This window comes from Ammodytes marinus (genome assembly GCF_949987685.1).
Source record: "Ammodytes marinus genome assembly, chromosome: 19".
Classification (NCBI taxonomy): domain Eukaryota; kingdom Metazoa; phylum Chordata; class Actinopteri; order Uranoscopiformes; family Ammodytidae; genus Ammodytes; species Ammodytes marinus.
In genome coordinates this window covers 9,767,501-9,786,204 of record NC_137223.1, presented here as the reverse complement: position 1 = coordinate 9,786,204, position 18,704 = coordinate 9,767,501, and the positions used below count along the sequence as shown (strand labels likewise).

The following is an 18,704-nucleotide window of genomic DNA, read 5'->3' as shown; positions in this document are numbered from 1 at the left end:
TTTACTTAGAGGGGTGTTAAATGAAAGGGACATTTCATAAAAACAAAGCATTATCACAGATGTATCTCATCACATGTATAGACCTGGCTTGATATGATAATATAATTACATGTTCAAATAATTACAGTATGCCCCCTTGACAATTGTTGGATTTATTTACTAAAATCTATTTGAACAGAGTCTCCTTACTGTCTAGTCACTTTAACTGTGACGAGAGAAGAGAAGAGACAGACTGATAAAGGGGTTGATATGCTCTCTATGGTATCTTTCACTGCACTGGCAGTAATTAAACTTTTTAAGGCAGACGCAAGTTCTTTGAAGACATTCTTTGCCTCCTTGGTTAGCTTCTCCAGCTCCAAAGATTGGCAACACATCTATTGACCTACCCTTTGATTGGTGACTGTGAGGTCTGCTTGGAGCAAGACTGCAGGCGGAAAAAAATACTTTCAACTGCTTATGGAGTTTTTTCTTTAATTTCTTAGCCATTTCATATGTAAGGTAAATGTGAGCAATTTAAGTACTCTGCAAGAAATGTTTGTGCTTTTCTCATCTTTTCTTTGGTGTTTCTGTGACATTGGACTGTGTGTGTGTGTGTGTACCGCACTGAGTGGGTGTGTGACTGGATGCTTTCTTGTTGTGTGTGTTGAGATGAGGACATGGAGGCCTGGCTGGCGCAGTGTGAGGCTCCAGCACTGTTTTACAGCCTTTGTCGTCATCCCTTACAGGTTTATTCCCCTGTGGAAACGGTAGATAGGACTTGTTATATGCCTTTGTGCTTGGTGGAAATGATTCAAGTTTGGTTTTACCTGACAGTATTGACCGCCTCTCCTGTGTGTGTGTGTGTGTGTGTGTGTGTGTGTGTGTGTGTGTGTGTGTGTGTGTGTGTGTGTGTGTGTGTGTGTGTGTGTGTGTGTGTGTGTGTGTGTGTGTGTGTGTGTGTGTGTGTGTGTGTGTGTGTGTGTGTGTGTTCAGCAACGCAGCAGTACTGCTAGATATGTGTTATTGTCCTCCCCCAGTGCAGCAAGGCTCATAAAAGGTGACTCCTCATCTCCTGGCCTGCTAGAGGTATGGAAGATTTATTGTGGAGGGGGTAAGAAAGAAAGAAAGAGAAGAAAGAAAGAAAGAAAGAAAGAAAGAAAGAAAGAAAGAAAGAAAGAAAGAAAGAAAGAAAGAAAGAAAGAAAGAAAGAAAGAAAGAAAGAAAGAAAGAAAGAAAGAAAGAAAGAAAGAAAGAGAGAGAGAGAGAAAGAAAGAAAGAAAGAAAGAAAGAAAGAAAGAAAGAAAGAAAGAAAGAAAGAAAGAAAGAAAGAAAGAAAGAAAGAAAGAAAGAAAGAAAGAAAGAAAGCGAGGAGAGAGGGAGAAAGAAGGAAGGAGAGAAAGGGATGGAGAGCTAGAATGAGTTAGAGAGAGAACAAGGGACTGAAAGAGAGTGGAAAGGGAGGAGATGGATGTTAATGAATTTTAAGCAAACGGACGCACAGGTTCATTTGACTGGCCAGGGCCTTCGCAGGATGTCCATGTCTCATCTGTCCACCACCCAGTAGCTCACGTCACATGTGATAGTCATTGCCAATTTTAGTTTGGTATTCAACTGCATATTCAATTGTATTTTACATCTAAGGTATTGTATCTGTTTGAGGGGTTACTTGTGTTGCTTATCAGGCCCCCATTGTAATCAAGGACTTGTTCTTACAGTAATGGTTTGCCTGTATAAATAAAGGTAAAATAAAAAAACTGAATAGAATGAGCCAATGAGCTCAAATCAGTACAAAAACGAAACAACGGAATGAGTGAGGGATGGGAAGGCGTCAGAGAGTGTTAGGGGTGACGAGAGAGAGAGAAAGAGAGAGAGAGAGAGAGAGAGAGAGTCGCATTTCTGTAATTTCCCTCAACAGAAGTGGGAAGCTGCTGCGCACACACACACACACATGCCCACGCTGACGTGTGCGCACACACACACCTCACTCAGTCATGCGTGTATGATTTAGCCCAGCACCGTATGTTCAGCTATATAACCTCCTCCTCCTCCTCCTCTTCGTCCTCCTCCCTCCTTATTGTCTCTTCGGCTGTTGCGTTTCCTCACCGCTCTTTCGCTCTCTCGTGTGCCTTTCTCACTCCAGCCTTCCTTTCTTATCTCTCTCTCACTCTCTCTCTCCCACTCTCTCTCTCTCTCTCTCTCTCTCTCTCTCTCTGTTTCCCTCTTACTCACCCTCTCCCAGTTTGTGTGTGTGTGTGTGTGTGTGTGTGTGTGTGTGTGTGTGTGTGTGTGTGTGTGTGTGTGTGTGTGTGTGCGTGTGTGTGTGTTTGTTTGTGTGTGTGTGTCTGTGTTCTTGTGTGCATGTGCCCGAGAGCTCATTCTGTTCCGACTCCAGGCAGAAGATGGTAAGTAACATCTTTCCTCCTGCATATCTGAGCGAATGTCTACAGGTTTTTTGAGTGTTGAGTCGCGCGCGCGTGTGTGTGTGTGTGTGTGTGTGTGTGTGTGTGTGTGTGTGTGTGTGTCTGTGTGTCTGTGTGTGTGTGTGTGTGTGTGTGTGTGTGTGTCTATGTCTGTGTGTGTTTGTGTTACTGTGTGCAGTATACTCTGTGTGCCTGTTTTAGTAAGTGAAGCATTTTGTATTATTAGCTGAAAGGAGATGGGATGTTTGTGTTTAAAAATATCATTTGTGCTCTCGGAGACAAATTTGTGAATGTGTGTGCTGTCGCTGATGAGGGGCAATGGGGGTAGTTAGGGGTTGGAGGGGGGGTGGGGTGTGATGTAGCGATCACACTGTTGAATTGCGTTAAGTAGTGGATGGGGGGCGGGGGGAGGCTGCAGGACAAGTGAGTAAGGGGCTCGTTTTCATCCAGAGCACCTCACAGTTAAAGGAATATGGTATTAGTGGTTGTTCCTGGAGTTATTATGTGCTTTTCCCTTCCACTCACCAACATAGGACGGCATCTTAGCTGGAGCTATAGAAGCTATACTGTTAATGGGGGAAAGGAGGATGTGTGTGTGAAGAAGAAGTGTGGAAGCAGCACCTTCAAAATCCATGACGGCTTCTAAACAGCTGACATGGTGGAAGCAGCCGGGTATTGACGTTAGCTGTGAAGACACCTACCGATTTGTCAAGTACAGCAATGTTTGCAGCTACTGTTTAGGTAACGCTTTATACTAAGGTTCTTGTAGTAAGCCTTAGTTAATAGGTAATAAGGACCTTATTAGATGCTTATTAACATTAATTTGTGTTAATAAGACTATATATAAGTGTTAATAATAACATAATAAACATGTTGACAGTGTGATTATAAGACTTTTATAAGCACTTATAAGAAACTTGTTAACTATTTATTGATTGCTTAATAGCATTAATAAAAGTCTTATGAGTTTCTGATAGCTGTTAATAAAAGCATTACAAACCTATTTATTGAGTCTTACTAACTTGCCCATTATGTCACTGTTAAACCTTTACTAAGCATTGTTTGTTGCTTTATGAAAGTAAACACATCTTTATTAATCAATTATTAGCAGTTAACTATGCTCTATGAAAAATGCTTATTAAGGTTAATAAGTCCTTTATTAAACAGTTAATTATGCGTTTTGAAGGTACTGGATCTAAAGCGAGAGCAATGCTTATTAAGGTTAATAAGTCCTTTAATACACTTAAAATTAGAAAAACTACATGTAAATACAATGTTAGAGCGCTTAAAGGCCTACTTCACCGGTTTGAATATGAAGGTGTATTGAATTCTGAGATTCTGAGAAAACATTTTTTAAATCGGTTCATCCTAGCCTGAGAAAAGGCAGAAAGAGTGTTTTTTTTAACCCTATATTTCTCTTTCTCGTGACATCACAGAAAGAGAAATATAGGGTTAAAAAAAACGTACTTTGTAAATATTACAGTCACAGTAAAAGACATCACAGTAATATTTACAAAGAAAGTATTGTTTTAACCCTATATTTCTCTTTCTGTGATGTCACGAGAAAGAGAAATATAGGGTTAAAAAAAACACTCTTTCTGCCTTTTCTCAGGCTAGGATGAACCGATTTCAATTTTTTTCGCACATTTATACTACATAGGATCACAGAATTCAATACACCTTCATATTCAAACCGGTGAAGTAGGCCTTTAAGCACAAAAACACACTTTAAGACAGCTCTTTTGAAAAATATATTTTTATTTTCCTTTAAAATCTTCAATGAAAAATATTCTTGAAAATCAATAATTAAGGAAAAAAATCACATAACTGTGCATTTGTAAAATGGCTCTTCTGGTAATAAGCATCTAATAAGGTCCTTATTACCTATCAACTAAGCCTTACTACAAGAACCTTAGTATAAAGCGTTACCCAGTTTATATATATTGATGCTTTCTAACCTTTAGAAAACCTGCTTAGGCCTAACTTTATGTGAAAAATTTGAAACCTGCATGTCAGCTTTCAATAACTGGATGAACAAAGGCAGTTTTGATAATCATTTTTGTTCTGTGAGGAATGATCTTACCTACTCTGTTAAATGTCCAGTCGCTGCAGAGGGATGGATGGTATAAGACACAGGACACAGTGTATGATGATTAGTGTGATATATTGTTGCAGATGAAAGTAGCTACGGCCAGAGGGAAAGTGCCCTTTTGTCTGTGATTAATGCACGGACCTTCAGCCTTCTCCTTTTGCTTTAGTTGGCTCATAGTACCCATTGACCATTTGGGTCAAATTGCCTAAGGCTTTAAAGTCAGAATCACTTTAGCTGAGTCCAGTTAGCTTGTTCATGTGTGTATATACTACCAAAACATGTCCACTTTTTGGGGATTCATATGAGTATTGTAGTAATACTCATAGCCTACAAGTGCAATGTGCAACTCTATTAATAAATGACATAGCACACATGCATTATGAACATGCATCTGAATGTATGATGTTTGCATGCGTTTGTAGGCCTATGCCATATTATATTAGTGACTCACGCCCACTGACTCTGAGAGTTTTACCTTGAGGGCGAATTCAGGGATAATGGAAAAAGTACAAGAGCGCTTTGAATAGCAAGACAGACGGAGGGAGAGAGATAGATAGAGAGACAAATAAAGTCAGACAGACAGAGCGGAGGAAGGGGGCTGGGAGGACTGGATGGAGAGGAGCGGATGAGACTGTCTGACCAGCCGTGCTGATTCACCATGTGGGCTGCCGCTGATGAGAAACAGGGGAGACTGGTGAGCCGCCTAACACTGGTCTGTCAAAGCAGCTGTGTTAGCTTTCGCTGTCAATAGCTTGTTCATTGTCTTGATACAGGTAGACACAGTAGGGCATGGTCGGGCAGTGATATGAATGACCTCAGCCTGGACAGTGGAGTGCATGCTTCTGGTCGGCCGTGGCTACTTACTGGTGTTTTTAAGTTTTATCGATTCCTGTGGATTCTCTCTCACCTCTCAGGTACTCACAGGGGGGTCGAGCCATTGGGGGGCAAGTTTTCCTCTGTCAATAACTGCTTGGTTTTTGTAAACCAAAGCGCAAAAACGTACAATAAGTTTAATTTTTTTTGTTGTAGATTGTGTAATCTAATAGCAGATATTCATGACTGGGAGAGAGGTGTGGTGACTGGGCGCTGATGGGAGACCAAATGCAATGTTGTTCCTTTGAGTTCAAGGAAAATGTTGTTTATTTGTTCATAGTTGTTAGTCTTCTTTTCATAATCGAGACCATTCTGACTATGTCATGTGCTTACTTTGACCTCACCACTTCCAATGGAGAGATTTGGGAAACTCCTCACTTGCACTTGCCGGTATTGTTCACATGTGAGATTGCGTTTTTTGAGATGACCAATGCAAAGTTAGCATTGCCCCTTTAGTCAGAAAGGCCACAATGGACAAAAAAAAAAAAAAAAAAAAGAGTTTTCCTTTAACAGCCACTCTATTCTCAAATACAGATGGCAGCGGTGTGTTCAGAATCCATCTTAATGGGGCCCTGTGGAGCTTTTGACCACTGGTTATGTGATGCACATCTCCGCCGATGGTTCCACTCCACTGATCTATAGGTGGTGTTAATGCACCAAGACACGCTGCAATGCACCAGCAAAAGGCAGTGGCAGCGATGGATCCATGGTTTGATCAAAACAGGATTCAAAATACTTACAAAATCACCTTTACAGAAACTTGTATTTACTTTAATGGCTCATAGACTGTATATAAAGGAGAGAGGTACAGAGCGAGGTCAGCCATAATTTTCATTACATTTTCTTAGGAGTTTTTTACAACATACCATACTCTGTGGTTAATGATGGCTTGGACCTAACGTGATGCAACATTTTGTGGTTTGAAATTAACTTTTCATGTCATCAGGTATAGTGGTTGAATTGTGTTAATATTTTCTTGTGGGTTTTTTTGCACTAAAACAAGTGTTATACCAAAACATAGCATAGGGTTGCATGGTGCAGGGATGGATAGATTGTTGTCTATTGTTTAAGATGTAGAGTGTGTCTGTATCCAAAAATCATGTAATGTGTTACTGTAAACTCATCATGTTCTTAGTGTGAGATGGGACTAAGACAAAAGAGCTTGTGTCTATGTTGCTACCTTGCTGCTACAGTATTTAGCAAGATCCTCGTGTAGTTCACTCCCAAGTTTCAATTTGGAGCCGCCCGTGGTGTCCTGCCAATGTCCATTATCTGAGCGGGGAGTTTGATGAGGCCGGCTACTGTGATTCTACAGCATTTCAATTAGGAGGGATGGGGTGCTGCTCATCTCTCTGACAGCCCCACTTTAAAAAAAAAGACAATTTATTATATAATCTAAAATTTAACAGTTTCCTGAGGTAAAGGTCGGGAAACATCTAATGATTTGAGTAATAATTCATAGTGTGAGCTTGAATATCATGCTGCGGCCATTCTTTTTTTGCCTGAAATAGATGATATATATTTTGTATTTTTGCCAACACAGATGGCCATATTTGTGTTTTGATTTTTTTTAAGTATTTTCACAAAACACAGAATGAATGAACTGCTGTACAGCTGCTATCCTGGACTAAGAGGACTATACCACCAGTAACGGGACAGTGTAATGGCTTGAGATAATGAATACAAGTCTGGATTATTATCACATCCGAATGTGAATATAGAATTTAGGGAGAGCTATAGGCGACCTCCTTAAATATAACCTCTTTCCAACCTCATCATTGTAGGTAATAAAAGTCTTTGTGTACATTTTGATGGAGGCATTGTGATTAGAATTGCCTTACCACAGCGTGAATGGTTAATGCTCCAATCATGGCTCACCCCAGTAGAGCAGTACTAGGTGATACATTTGGGTACTAGGAAAAATAAATGACCTTCCATTTTATTGTCTCTTTTTTATTTCCGATGTTATTTCCAGTTAACATGCCATATTAGATGTGTACTCAATGCAACATGACTGGGGGAAGGGATGTTAAATTGGGAGACATTTTGGATCAATGATAGAAATTTGCATCGATTGCAGGGCTCACTTATTTTTATGGCTTATAATGAGTTGTGGGTTCTAGTGAACCCTTTCTCGGATACAGTTGGTCTAGATTTGTGGGACCTTCAAAAGTCATTAAAACATTTAAAATTTCACTATCAATGCATGATCTAACATGGTGTTAAATACTAAAGAACTGCATTGTCTTCTGGGATGTTTTGTAGTTGTATTATGTGGCATTGCATGTGTTACCACTTCAGAAACTGTACACAAGGTACATACAGTAGTACATACTGCATTTCTTCCAGATTCACCTGAGTTTACAAGTAGCACTTCCATCCTGGATTGGGATGCATACATACACATGAATGGGATAGTCTAGTGGCATTTAAAGTGCAACCTCTTCTAGGCGGATTCGGATAGCAAAGAAAACTTTGAGTTTCAGGTATAAACAGAGGACATGTGGATTCTATTTAGCCATCAGGTCTCGTGTAATACACACACACACACACACACACACACACACAAACAAACACACCTGGCAAGCAAGTCAATGCACAGAAAATTTTACGCTGCATTTGACAAGATGAACAAAAAATTGACACGGAGTTCCAAAACTGTGTGATGTTTCCCCCGTGAAACCTGTTTCTCCTATTGTTGTGGTGGGCGATGAATCCTCTATGCAACTCCTACCTGCTGTCCTGTCTTGTCCTTTCCTTTACTGTCCTGTCCTGCCATGCCATTGGCTGCCTTGGTTCCACCCCTGCGACAGTCACACAGAGAACTGTCATACCATCAGATGTCCTCCCGAAAGACAGGGGGAGCTGTCTGCTTCCCACCCCCAACCTGTCAGTCTCTGTGTGCCTCTGTACCCCTGCTCGACCCAGCTTTGGCTCTGTTAACCCTCTTCTCTTTTCCCACCCTCCCCTCTTCCCCCCTCTCCTCTCCTCTCCTCTCTCTCTCTCTCTCTCTCTCTCTCTCTCTCTCTCTCTCGCGGCACCAGGCGCGGCTCCCCTCCTGTTCATCCACCCTAAGCATTGCTGAGGTACTCCTGCATGGGTTTCTTAAACGGCCGTCTCCATGGCATCGGTTTCTACTCCCCTCCTCCCTCTCCAACTGCACTTCTGCCTGGCATGACTTTTGGCCCCTATCTCCTATCCTTTCCCCTTGTGTGTGTGCCTGCTGCCCTCCTGCTGTCTCTCTCTCTCTCTCTCTCTCTCTCTCTCTCTCTCTCTCTCTCTGTTCCTCCAAACACACTACACTACCCACAATACCCTCTGTTCCTCCCTTTGTTTGTGTGGTCATGGTCTTGATTTGTTATTCCACTGACTTTTGTCTTGTAGTCGAATGTCCTGTTGCCCTACACGTATTGTCTCTAACCCCCTCACCACCGTGTTGTTGTTGTTGTTTTTATTAACACTCGCACACCCTTTTTTCAAAATAAAAAAAACCTCCCATCACTCAGCGTATTCCTCAACGGCATTTCAACGTCCGTATTGAAGTTGAAAGACGCTTGAATTATGTATTTGGAATGAAAGTGATATTGCTTGCACAAAAACAAAGTACACTTCTCCCCATTGGTGCACACACACACACCTCAACTCCTTTAACAATCACTCACAAACACACGAACGAACACTCACACACATCAGCAGCTTGTGAAAAGAGAAACAGGCCCAGTAAACGTGCAGCCCTCCTGTGCTTGTTACTCTGGTCAGGGTCCAATGACTGTGATCTGTCAGAGACAAAGACGTGGCCTCAGTGCAAGGGCGTGGAAGAATGCTGACACTTGTCCAATGTGATATCGGAATCCATTGATTACCTGTAATTGCGCAGTAATGAATTCTGGGGGAAAAGACTTTGCAAGTGGACTTAAAAACATTATTGTCCATCTCCAAAGCTGGTGGGAGGTCATTTGGTTTAATTTGATTTCTATCACATGTTACTTTGTGTTTTAGAGCCGGACAAGTACATCTGCCAGCCGGGCCAGTATTTTTAGCTGATTTGATCTTATCATCTTTAACAAGGAATTGCAGTACAGCAATGCCAAATACGCTTAGCACAATGTTTATTGTTGCTTTAATGCTTGCCCAGATCAGCGTATTTCAATAAAGCTTATTATAAATCTGAAAAGTATATTCATGTTTAATGCCCAAAATAATCTTGTGGTGGTCATACTGTATCTTCAGTGCTATCATATATTTTGCAATAAACAAGTTTATTAACTTTTTAACTAGATATAAATCATAATAGCAAAATATGGCCAAAAGTGGTAACTGTAGTGCCATCACAAGTGATCGCTCTCCCTGCTGATCACGTGTTGAGAGAGTCCTTGGGTACGAACCAGAGATCAAGCACTCACTTGGGTTCACTTCTTAACTTGCACTTGCACAGACACTAATAGATGGGATGCGTCCACATGCAGTAGCACTACTCCACTGGAACTGAACTGGTTCTGCTCTTCATCCATCTTTGGTTCTGTTGTGTTGTTGCTGCTTAGTGTTTTCTAGTGAGTTGTTTGCAACACCTTTTTTATTTTTTATACATTTCCTTTGATCCGTTTGCAGAATTTGTGTCAGGTTAGTACTGGCTTAGTTCTGTCACGTGTGTGTGTGTGTGTGTGTGTGTGTGTGTGTGTGTGTGTGTGTGTGTGTGTGTGTGTGTGTGTGTGTGTGCGTGCGCGCTTTTGGTGTGTTTGTGTACAAACTGAGGAGACTGTGTGTGTGAGCAACTGTGTTTTTAAAAGCGCCACTAACTGATATGTTGTGTTGATCAGAGTGGGTGTGTGTGCATGCCTGTTGCCTGCACCTGTGTGAGAGTGTGTGTGTGTGTGTGTGCGTGGCATGAAGGTGAGTGACTATCCTGTGGCTTCCCCCAGGCCTCACGGAGAGAATTCAGGGCTCACCTGGATGAGGTCATCACGCTCAAGTCAAGGTACTCTACCTTGGACCAGGTAAACCTGCTAACCTTCTACCAAACCTCCTATTACTACCGGCATGCAGGCCACTGGCATCCCACACATGGCACCTCACCACACTAGTGACACACATCAACCAGATGCTAAAGAGTCAGGAAAGCAGCTGACCAAGGGAAGGTACACAGAACACTTGACATATTTAGACAAGACTGAACTATGGCAACCCCTTGTTATTATAGCCTGCTGTAGCATTGGAACAGATTAGCGATCCTTCCCCTCACTTTAGTTTATCATCTTTCCGGATACTTCAAGAAGAAGTTATAGCAGAGACAAATCCATAATAGTGAAGATGTCACGGTGCGAAATATCAAAGCAGCGTGATATTAACTGTAGACCCAGTGGACCCAATATACATGTGGCAGTAACATGCGATATTTGTCTGGATATCTTTGCAGGCATTGAAATTGGATTGTGAACAGATTGTCTGGATCACTTTTAGAAAGTGTCTGTCTCGCATTATAGAATCGGATCTCAGCCCTGTTCTAATAACAATGCAGTCCATGCATCTTTAACTTTAAGGCCCTGGCTGAAAACATATTCTCTCAACTTTGAGCGAATACATCATACGTATAAGTCAACTTTAACTTGATTGTTGCTTATTTAGTCAAGGGTGTTTAATGTAATAGTAGAATACCTATGAATTGTAGAGGCTGTTCCTAACTCATTTGCTTTTTGGGAACAGATCATAACTAAGATAACAAGATTGCTTATACAAGGTCTATATGCAAAGACCTGCTGCGCTGATCCAGATACAGATTGCATGTTCATACCAGGTGTAAATGGGGTCTTAGTCCAAACATAAAACACACATTATAGTTTCCTCCATAAAAACATTCTTAGTGGGAGATGTGTACCGTGTGTAGGTAGTTCAAAGTTAGGTTTTTGAGGAAGCGTGGTCATACACATGGCAATATAGTGGGCATTTAAAACACAAGTTAAACGTGAGAATAATAATAGTCAACGGAAATGAAGCGGCAATTGAGTTGGACAACGTTGCTCCTCGGAGTTGCTCTAGAAGTTGCCCTTTGTATCACCACCTTAAGTGCTAATGACATTCTTCCACCATTGCCTCTCTCTCTCTTTCCTCTTTCTCGAGATCTCCACCGGCACTCATTTTCTATCATCATCCATCCCCCATCTGGTCTATTGTTGTGACTTGTGTATCAGTGGCTGGCTGGTGTGGTGTTTTTTTTTTTTTGCGGTGTGTGTGTGTGTGTGTGTGTGTGTGTGTATGTGTGTGAGTTTACTGGTCTGAATTTGAGCGTGAGAGTGTTTCTGGGTTAACAGATGATTCAATTGGGCCTAAGGGAAACCAACCGTGCCCCACATTCAGTGGGGAGCCCAGTGCCTGCACAGGATACTCACCCGCTGGGTCTTAAAAGCATTAAAAAAGTATTGAATTTAATATCCTCAAAATAAGGCCTTAAAAGTATTGTATTTCAGTGCAAAGTATTGAAGTACTGTTAGCCTACAGTAGGCCTATATCATTGTGTGTATTTTAATGTGCGTTTATAACAAAGGTTCTTAATTAAAAGTAGGCTACCTTAAATTGCACACAGTACCTTCGAATTTCCATGATATCCTTCCTACTTTTGCCAGTATGGCCCTGACACTGGTATTCAATTTCATTTTTAAGTGGCGTTAAAAAGGTGTTAAAAAGTCTTAACTTGGAGCTCCCTGGAGGGCGGCCCTGCTTAACTGAATCACACTTCCTCTCAGCTGTGTGTCACTCTTTCCCCTTTTCCCCCCTACGGTCGTTTCCACCCTCTGGGGCTCTTTGCCTTCGCTTCCCCCCGGGGAGGAGGACTTAGCTCTGGATAGCACACAGTAGCATTTTGTCCTGAACCTCTCTCTACTTCTATGTCGCTATCACTCCCCCGTTTTGTCCTCTGCTCCCAATCCCTTTGCCCCCGGTCCCTAGGGCGCTGAAGCAAGATGAAGCCGGTCGAAACAAGTCACTATACTGGCCCTCTCCTCTCCTCCTTCCCCTTCCCCTCACAGCGGACAGATAAATCTCTCCCCGTTTTGCATAATTTGTGGGGACAGCTCCCTTTGTTTTGTGCTGAGCTCAGCATCCGTGGCTGTTGCATGCCATCATTTCCTGGTCCGTCTCCACGAGCAAGGCTGTATCACTGCTGATACCACATCGATTCCCCCCCCAGAGGCCACACCTCGCACTGACCTGGCCACCGCTCTCTATTCTGTGTCCGTAGTCCTTCCCCATTCATCTTCCCCTGGCTGGCAGGTCTCCATGACAACCTGTCGTCGGGCTATTTCCGTGACGACGACGTCAGGGTTGGTGTGTAGAGTGATTAGAGTTTCTGGCATGGAGGCCACGTTTTATTTTTTTTTGTTTTGTGTGTGTGTGTGTGTGTGTGTGTGTGTGTGTGTGTGTGTGTGTGTGTGTGTGTGTGTGTGTGTGTGTGTGTGTGTGTGTGTGTGTGTGTGTGTGTGTGTGTGTGTGTGTGTGTGTGTGTGCGTGCGCATTTAAAACAGGTGAAGGTGTCGAGCACTGTGTATCCCAAAAGACACACACACACACACACACACTCAAACATTATGTACAATAACGGCTTTGTGACTTTGATAATTTTTGCCTACTTAAGAGTTTAAGGAGTTTCCAAGCTATGAAACCTGTTGCCTTGTGTGCGCGCGTGTATGTGAGTATGTGTGGGTGCGTGCGTCATCATTTCCATCCCGCATATGGGCCCATTCTCTCCTCTCACTCACTAGCCTACTAGTCTCTCACCTGTATAGAATGGGGGATTTACAGCAGAGCGTAGGTTAGAAATGAGTGTGAGAGTGTTTGACAGTTCGCTTTTTTTTGCCTCCCTCCCTCCTCCCTCCTCCCTCCTCGCCCTTTACGTCCAACTTCCCATTCTGCTTCTGCACTCATTCTCCACGGGTCCCCCTCACTACCTATCTCACCCTTTTAGCTTTTGCCACTGTGTTCGTCTCCATATGCAAAATGCCCCCCCCCCCTCCCCCACCCATAGCTCTCTGATGGTGTGATCTTTTCTACTTAGCTATTTTTTCATTTATTTTTTGCCATGCAGCGGTCTTGTGTTCCACCCGTGTCAGTCTTAAAGTGTCATCTCTCCACACTGCATCAAGGTTTTTTTTTTTCTTTTTTTCAGCTGTGTCGTAGTTAACGGCGACTATATATCAACTGCATTAATCAAGGTGCAGGACAGAGCATTGATACATTACTGTGAAGGCGTTTGTGAAACTGGATTAGTAGAAAAACTTTGTGATTCTTGTGGTTTGCCTTTGTGTGTAAAAGAGACTAGCTCGGTAGTTAGGCTCTGATGTAATTGTTCTGCGTTAATCGTGTCATATTTTTTGTATTTCTTTTAGATGTGTTTGCAGTTCTTTTTTTTTCTTTTTCTTTTTGAAGCAAGGCACACCTCTCAAGAAAATGTCCTAGTTGTCGATCGCGAGTTTGCATAATGTGCTTTTCAATGTCTGCAAGTGTGATCTGTGTCTTGCTGTAGCTGTATTTAGCTCCCTTAATCCCCACCTTTGTCTTTATTTCTGTCTTCTTTTTTTTCATCATAACTCTCCCTCTCTCTATATGAGGGCTTTGCAGTTGTGTCACAAATCTCCTAGCAACCGCAGCTGGCGCCATCATGGAGGTCCACTGCAAATAGACTGTAGAAAACAGCAAAACATTTTAGAGCAAGCTAGAAGAAAACAGAGAGCAGATTATGAAATCAGTACTAATCAACAATATTTAGCTCGATTTTGTTACAGTTTAGGAGTGTGAATTGGTAAATTTGTCATAGTTGTAGTTCCTGCTGGTTCTTGTCTCTTCTCCAATGCAAAGGAGTTATTGCTTGAGAAGAGTTAGGTTGCGTTCCGAATCGCATACTCTTTCTTTTTTCTATTCTACATACTACATCCGACGATAAAAAGAATCTAGTTAGGATGCAGTAGACATACTATTGGGACATACTTTACTCTCTTATTTCATCATAACATTGCGCCTTGATCTTGCCTTTTGCTTTTATATCCGTCGCATCCCCGTTTGTTTTCATATGGAGGCTTCGTCGATGTGATGTCACTTCACTTGCGCACTGGATTGTGGGTCAGAATCGCCCAAATAGGATGCACTTTTCAACACTAACAATCTTGGCCGCATGAAGTAGGACATCCGGGTACTTCTAACCATCCTAAATCTGGCCACAAGAATCGGGACATCCTAAATCTTTTTTCTACATACTATATAGTAGAAAGTATGCGATTCGGAACGCAACCTTAGTTCAGTTAACCTCAAAAAGTTCAGTAACCTTTTAGTATTGTTAGCCAGCTCACAACTTTAAAATATTTTGAAGTACTTTCCTAAAATGTGTGGGAATTATAGTTTATCCACAAAAAAAATCATTTCGATAGAGTATTTTATTATGATGTGGATTAATAAACGTTTGGTTCACTTGTGAGTAGGCCTATTTACTGCAGAAGGACGGTGGTGGCCATCCACACTAGCTAGCTACAATGCTATCGATATACAGTATATGCTAAGATTCATTTTTTAGTAGTACTGTAGCAAGTGTGAAAATAATCCTGTCATTATTTAAATATATGTCGAAGCCGAAGTATAAGCCGATCAGCAGCTTAGCCTATTAAGATATCATTATTGCTGGCTACGGTAGGTCGGCCCGAAGCCAGGCTTTTGTTTACATACTAGTTTACAGAGCCTAGGCTGTGTATTAACACCAGATTTTTATTTTTTTGTTGCACGCACACACAGTACGGACAGGTAGCGGATCGTATTGGAGAGGTAGGATATATTTTGGCAACAACCTGTCTCAAGAATCGCTGACTCCACCTTTACGTTAAAAATTTCCGTTGCCTGTTCATTTCCTAATGTTGCCGTAGTTTTTGGGCCTCCAGTATGGCTGCCACGTGACCACATGAGAGCCCACTATACACTCTATTTCTCTCTCTCTCTTTCTGCCTTTCTCAGTTCTTTCCTCTCTGCTCTCTCCCCTCTGTCCCGCTTTAGGGTTTACTTTTCGTAGTGGATGCCTCTCTGTCTGTCTGTCTGTCTGTCTGTCTGTCTGTCTATTGTCCCTTGCGTCCTGTCTGTCTGTCTGTCTGTCTGTCTGTCTGTCTGTCTGTCTGTCTGTCTGTCTGTCTGTCTGTCTGTCTGTCTGTCTGTCTGTCTGTCTGTCTGTCTGTCTGTCTGTCTGTCTGTCTGTGGTGTTGTGGTTGCCGGGACAGATGCCACACTGATGCCTGTGATTCGATTGCTTTATCTCCACTAGCTCCAGTGTAGGTTGGAGGTGCTTAAAGATGATCGCAGGAGGACCTTCAGCTCTCGAGTAACTATCCCGCCCCCCACCCCTTTGCCCTCCCCTCCCACCCAACTCACCCTCTGCCAAGGAGCGCGCAAAACAAATGCCCCGCTCTGTGTCCCCACCCACCCTTCTCCCTCCTTGCTTGCCTATCTCTCTCTCCCTCTCTCTCTTTCTCTCTCACTCTCTTTCTATATGTCTCTCTATATGTGTCTGTCCCCACTGGTCTCTTTCGTCTGTCGTTACACTCTTGTCCCTCTGTCTCACTATTTTTTTCTCTGTCCGGTCTGTTAGGAGTCTTTCCTCTTTCTCCGTCTCCCACGCAACACTTTTGTCCACTCTCTCCGTCTGTCTGTCTGTCTGTGTGTCTCTCTCTCTCTCTCTCTCTCTCTCTCTCTCTCTTCCTCCATCTGTCTGTCTCTGTCTCTTTACCTCTCCGGTTAACATGCTCTGCTTTCAGTAGCTATTATGTCTGATGTGCTGGATGTGTGTAAAGTAGTAGATGCCATCAGGCCGCTTGAGTGGTCTTTATTTTTTTTTATTTTTTTTCGTTCTTTTTCTCTTCTCCTCCCTCCCTTCTTTCTGCTTTGTCTCGGCTTCTTTAGTTTTTAGTGGAGTCTGTCCAGTCCTTGCTAACTGTTTTTTTATTTCTTTAATTTTTTTTTCCTTCGGGCTGTGGGACCACGTCATGCTGATGCTCATCCTTCCACCCTCTGCCTCTCTCTCTCTATCTCTCTCTCTCTCTCTCTCTCTCTCCACCTATTACCTGTCTTTCTTTCTTTTTCTATCTCTCCATCCCTCCACCATTCCACTCCACCTTGCCCCTCCCACCTACCATCACCCACAACCCTTTCACTTTGGCTGTTTGGGTGCCCAGTGGTGTCACAGTATTAGCCTGTATAGTTATGAGTGGCGGGTGGGGGTGGGGGTGGGATCAAGGCTGGATGGTATAGAGACAGAGGCCCTCACCTTTTTGACAATGGGTGTTTTGGGCTCTCCATACACTGGCCACACACCCAACTAAATATGTGACAATTACATGTCGCAGAAGTTATTGAGATAACAAAATATAAGGAAGGCTGTCAGAAAAACCAGGCAGTTATGTTAGTTACGTCAACACATCTAAATGAAGGTAAATAAGACAGGGTCATGTCAGCAGGCAGGCAGGATGACAGACTGTAAAGCTAAAAACTTCCACCAAAATCCAGATCATGCCTAAATAACCTTTTTTTTGTTTGTTTGTAAAAAGCACTTAAGTTTAAATGACTGCACTGAATTTTCACAGTCTGTAAAAAAATGTTGGCACCAGAATGAATTTTTGGCTGGATTTATATGCTTTCACTGCACCCAGAGCTATATTGGCGTGGTTGTGTAAAGCAGTGTACTTATACACGGTTGTTCTGTGCCAATCTTTGACGCCGGATCATTTGCAACGCGGGATTTTTCTTATTTTTGGGGGGGGGGGGGGGGGGAATCTCCCTGAGGCTGAGCTTCACAAAAAGCACTCTCATAGTGTAACACAGCGTTTTCTTTAGAAGCTATCTGTTAAAGGGCTGTGCAGCATCTGTCACATCAATACATCAGTGCTATCTTGTTTTGTTTTTCTATATACCATCTAAACAACATCAGCTAACAGTGTGATCAGTTGGACGTTTGCATCGTGTAACGCAAGTGGTGAGATGAAAAACCACATATAACTACCTATTTTACAGCCACTTTTGCTCGCTTTCATTTGCCACTACTCATCCGTCCGCATTGCTCTTTAGATTATGTGTATTTATTGATTGATTTTTCGCAGTAAGTTAGTTTCGCAAAGCGTTCAGATCTTAGCTGCTTTACAATTTAATTCTGCTTAGAAATATATAAATGTATTTTACATACTATAGTTGATTGATCTGAATCTGTTTCATTATCAAGTATAATGTTGATGATATATAATGTCCTACAATGCATTGCACCAAAGAAGGACAAAATTAATCAATTAAAAGTATGGAATTGGAATATATATGTGTGCTGTCCTTATAAATAAAAATAGGCAATAGGTTTTAAAACCTAGATAAATGAATATTATTTTTAAATTGTAAGCAATGACAAGACAACACGAATGCAGCACAACCACTAAAATATATATAGAAGAACAAGAATTTTGAAGTCCAAGCAAAAGGCAATTCAGAACCAGAGAAATAAAGAACAGGAAACATGCATAAAAAACAACAGCAATCAAAAATTATAGACATTAACTCCTGATATGGTGAGTACCAATGTCTCCCTTTTTGACAGGGGGGAATAGGAATCATGGGAAATGTAGTCTTTATACGCTGAAGTACTAATGCAACACAGAGGCTTCTAACCATTATCCACCATAGTTTCAATTAGATTGGCAAAGCTATAAAACGAAGAATTCCGGCGGCAATTAACTCATTTCCATCAGTTAGCTGTTGTCTCACTCTGGAGGTGGTTTTGGGAAGCTCAGCCAGGCTCTAACCCAGTCTGCTCCCCTTCTCCCCACCTTGCCAATAGATTACAGGTATAGTTAAGCGCTAGTGCAGCTAACACGCAGCATCAGCCATTTTCCCTGAAGAAATCTTTTTCGTCCTGCAGCACCACATCTGAACAGCCACTATCTATCTATCTATCTATCTATCTATCTATCTATCTATCTATCTATCTATCTATCTATCTATCTATCTATCTATCTATCTATCTATCTGTCTATCTATCTATCTATCTATCTATCTATCTATCTATCTATCTATACTCAACACTACATTTCCACCACATTTGATGTTAGCACAGTAAATACATCTGCACAGTAAATACATCTGTTTATGTCTACCTTGTGATACAATATTCTCACTCTTGTTTGTTGTTTGCCTTTGTCCATATATTCCTAAAAAAAAGTGCTTTTGATCTATTAGTGATGTGACAGGTCATTTTGTGCATTTATCAGTGTGTGAATATCACCTGTGAAGTGAAGATGTTAACCGTGTGTAAAGTAAGTGATAATGGTAATGCAGGAGAGATG

General features: G+C 42.0%; 1 protein-coding gene across 2 annotated transcripts in view; it reads left to right on the top strand.

The window, feature by feature from the left end:
• Positions 1-18,704, top strand: part of gphnb (gephyrin b) — a gene marked incomplete at both ends in the record, with an annotated part of 98,680 nt that overhangs the window by 61,705 nt on the left and 18,271 nt on the right. The gene's annotated exons all lie outside the window — the stretch shown is intronic.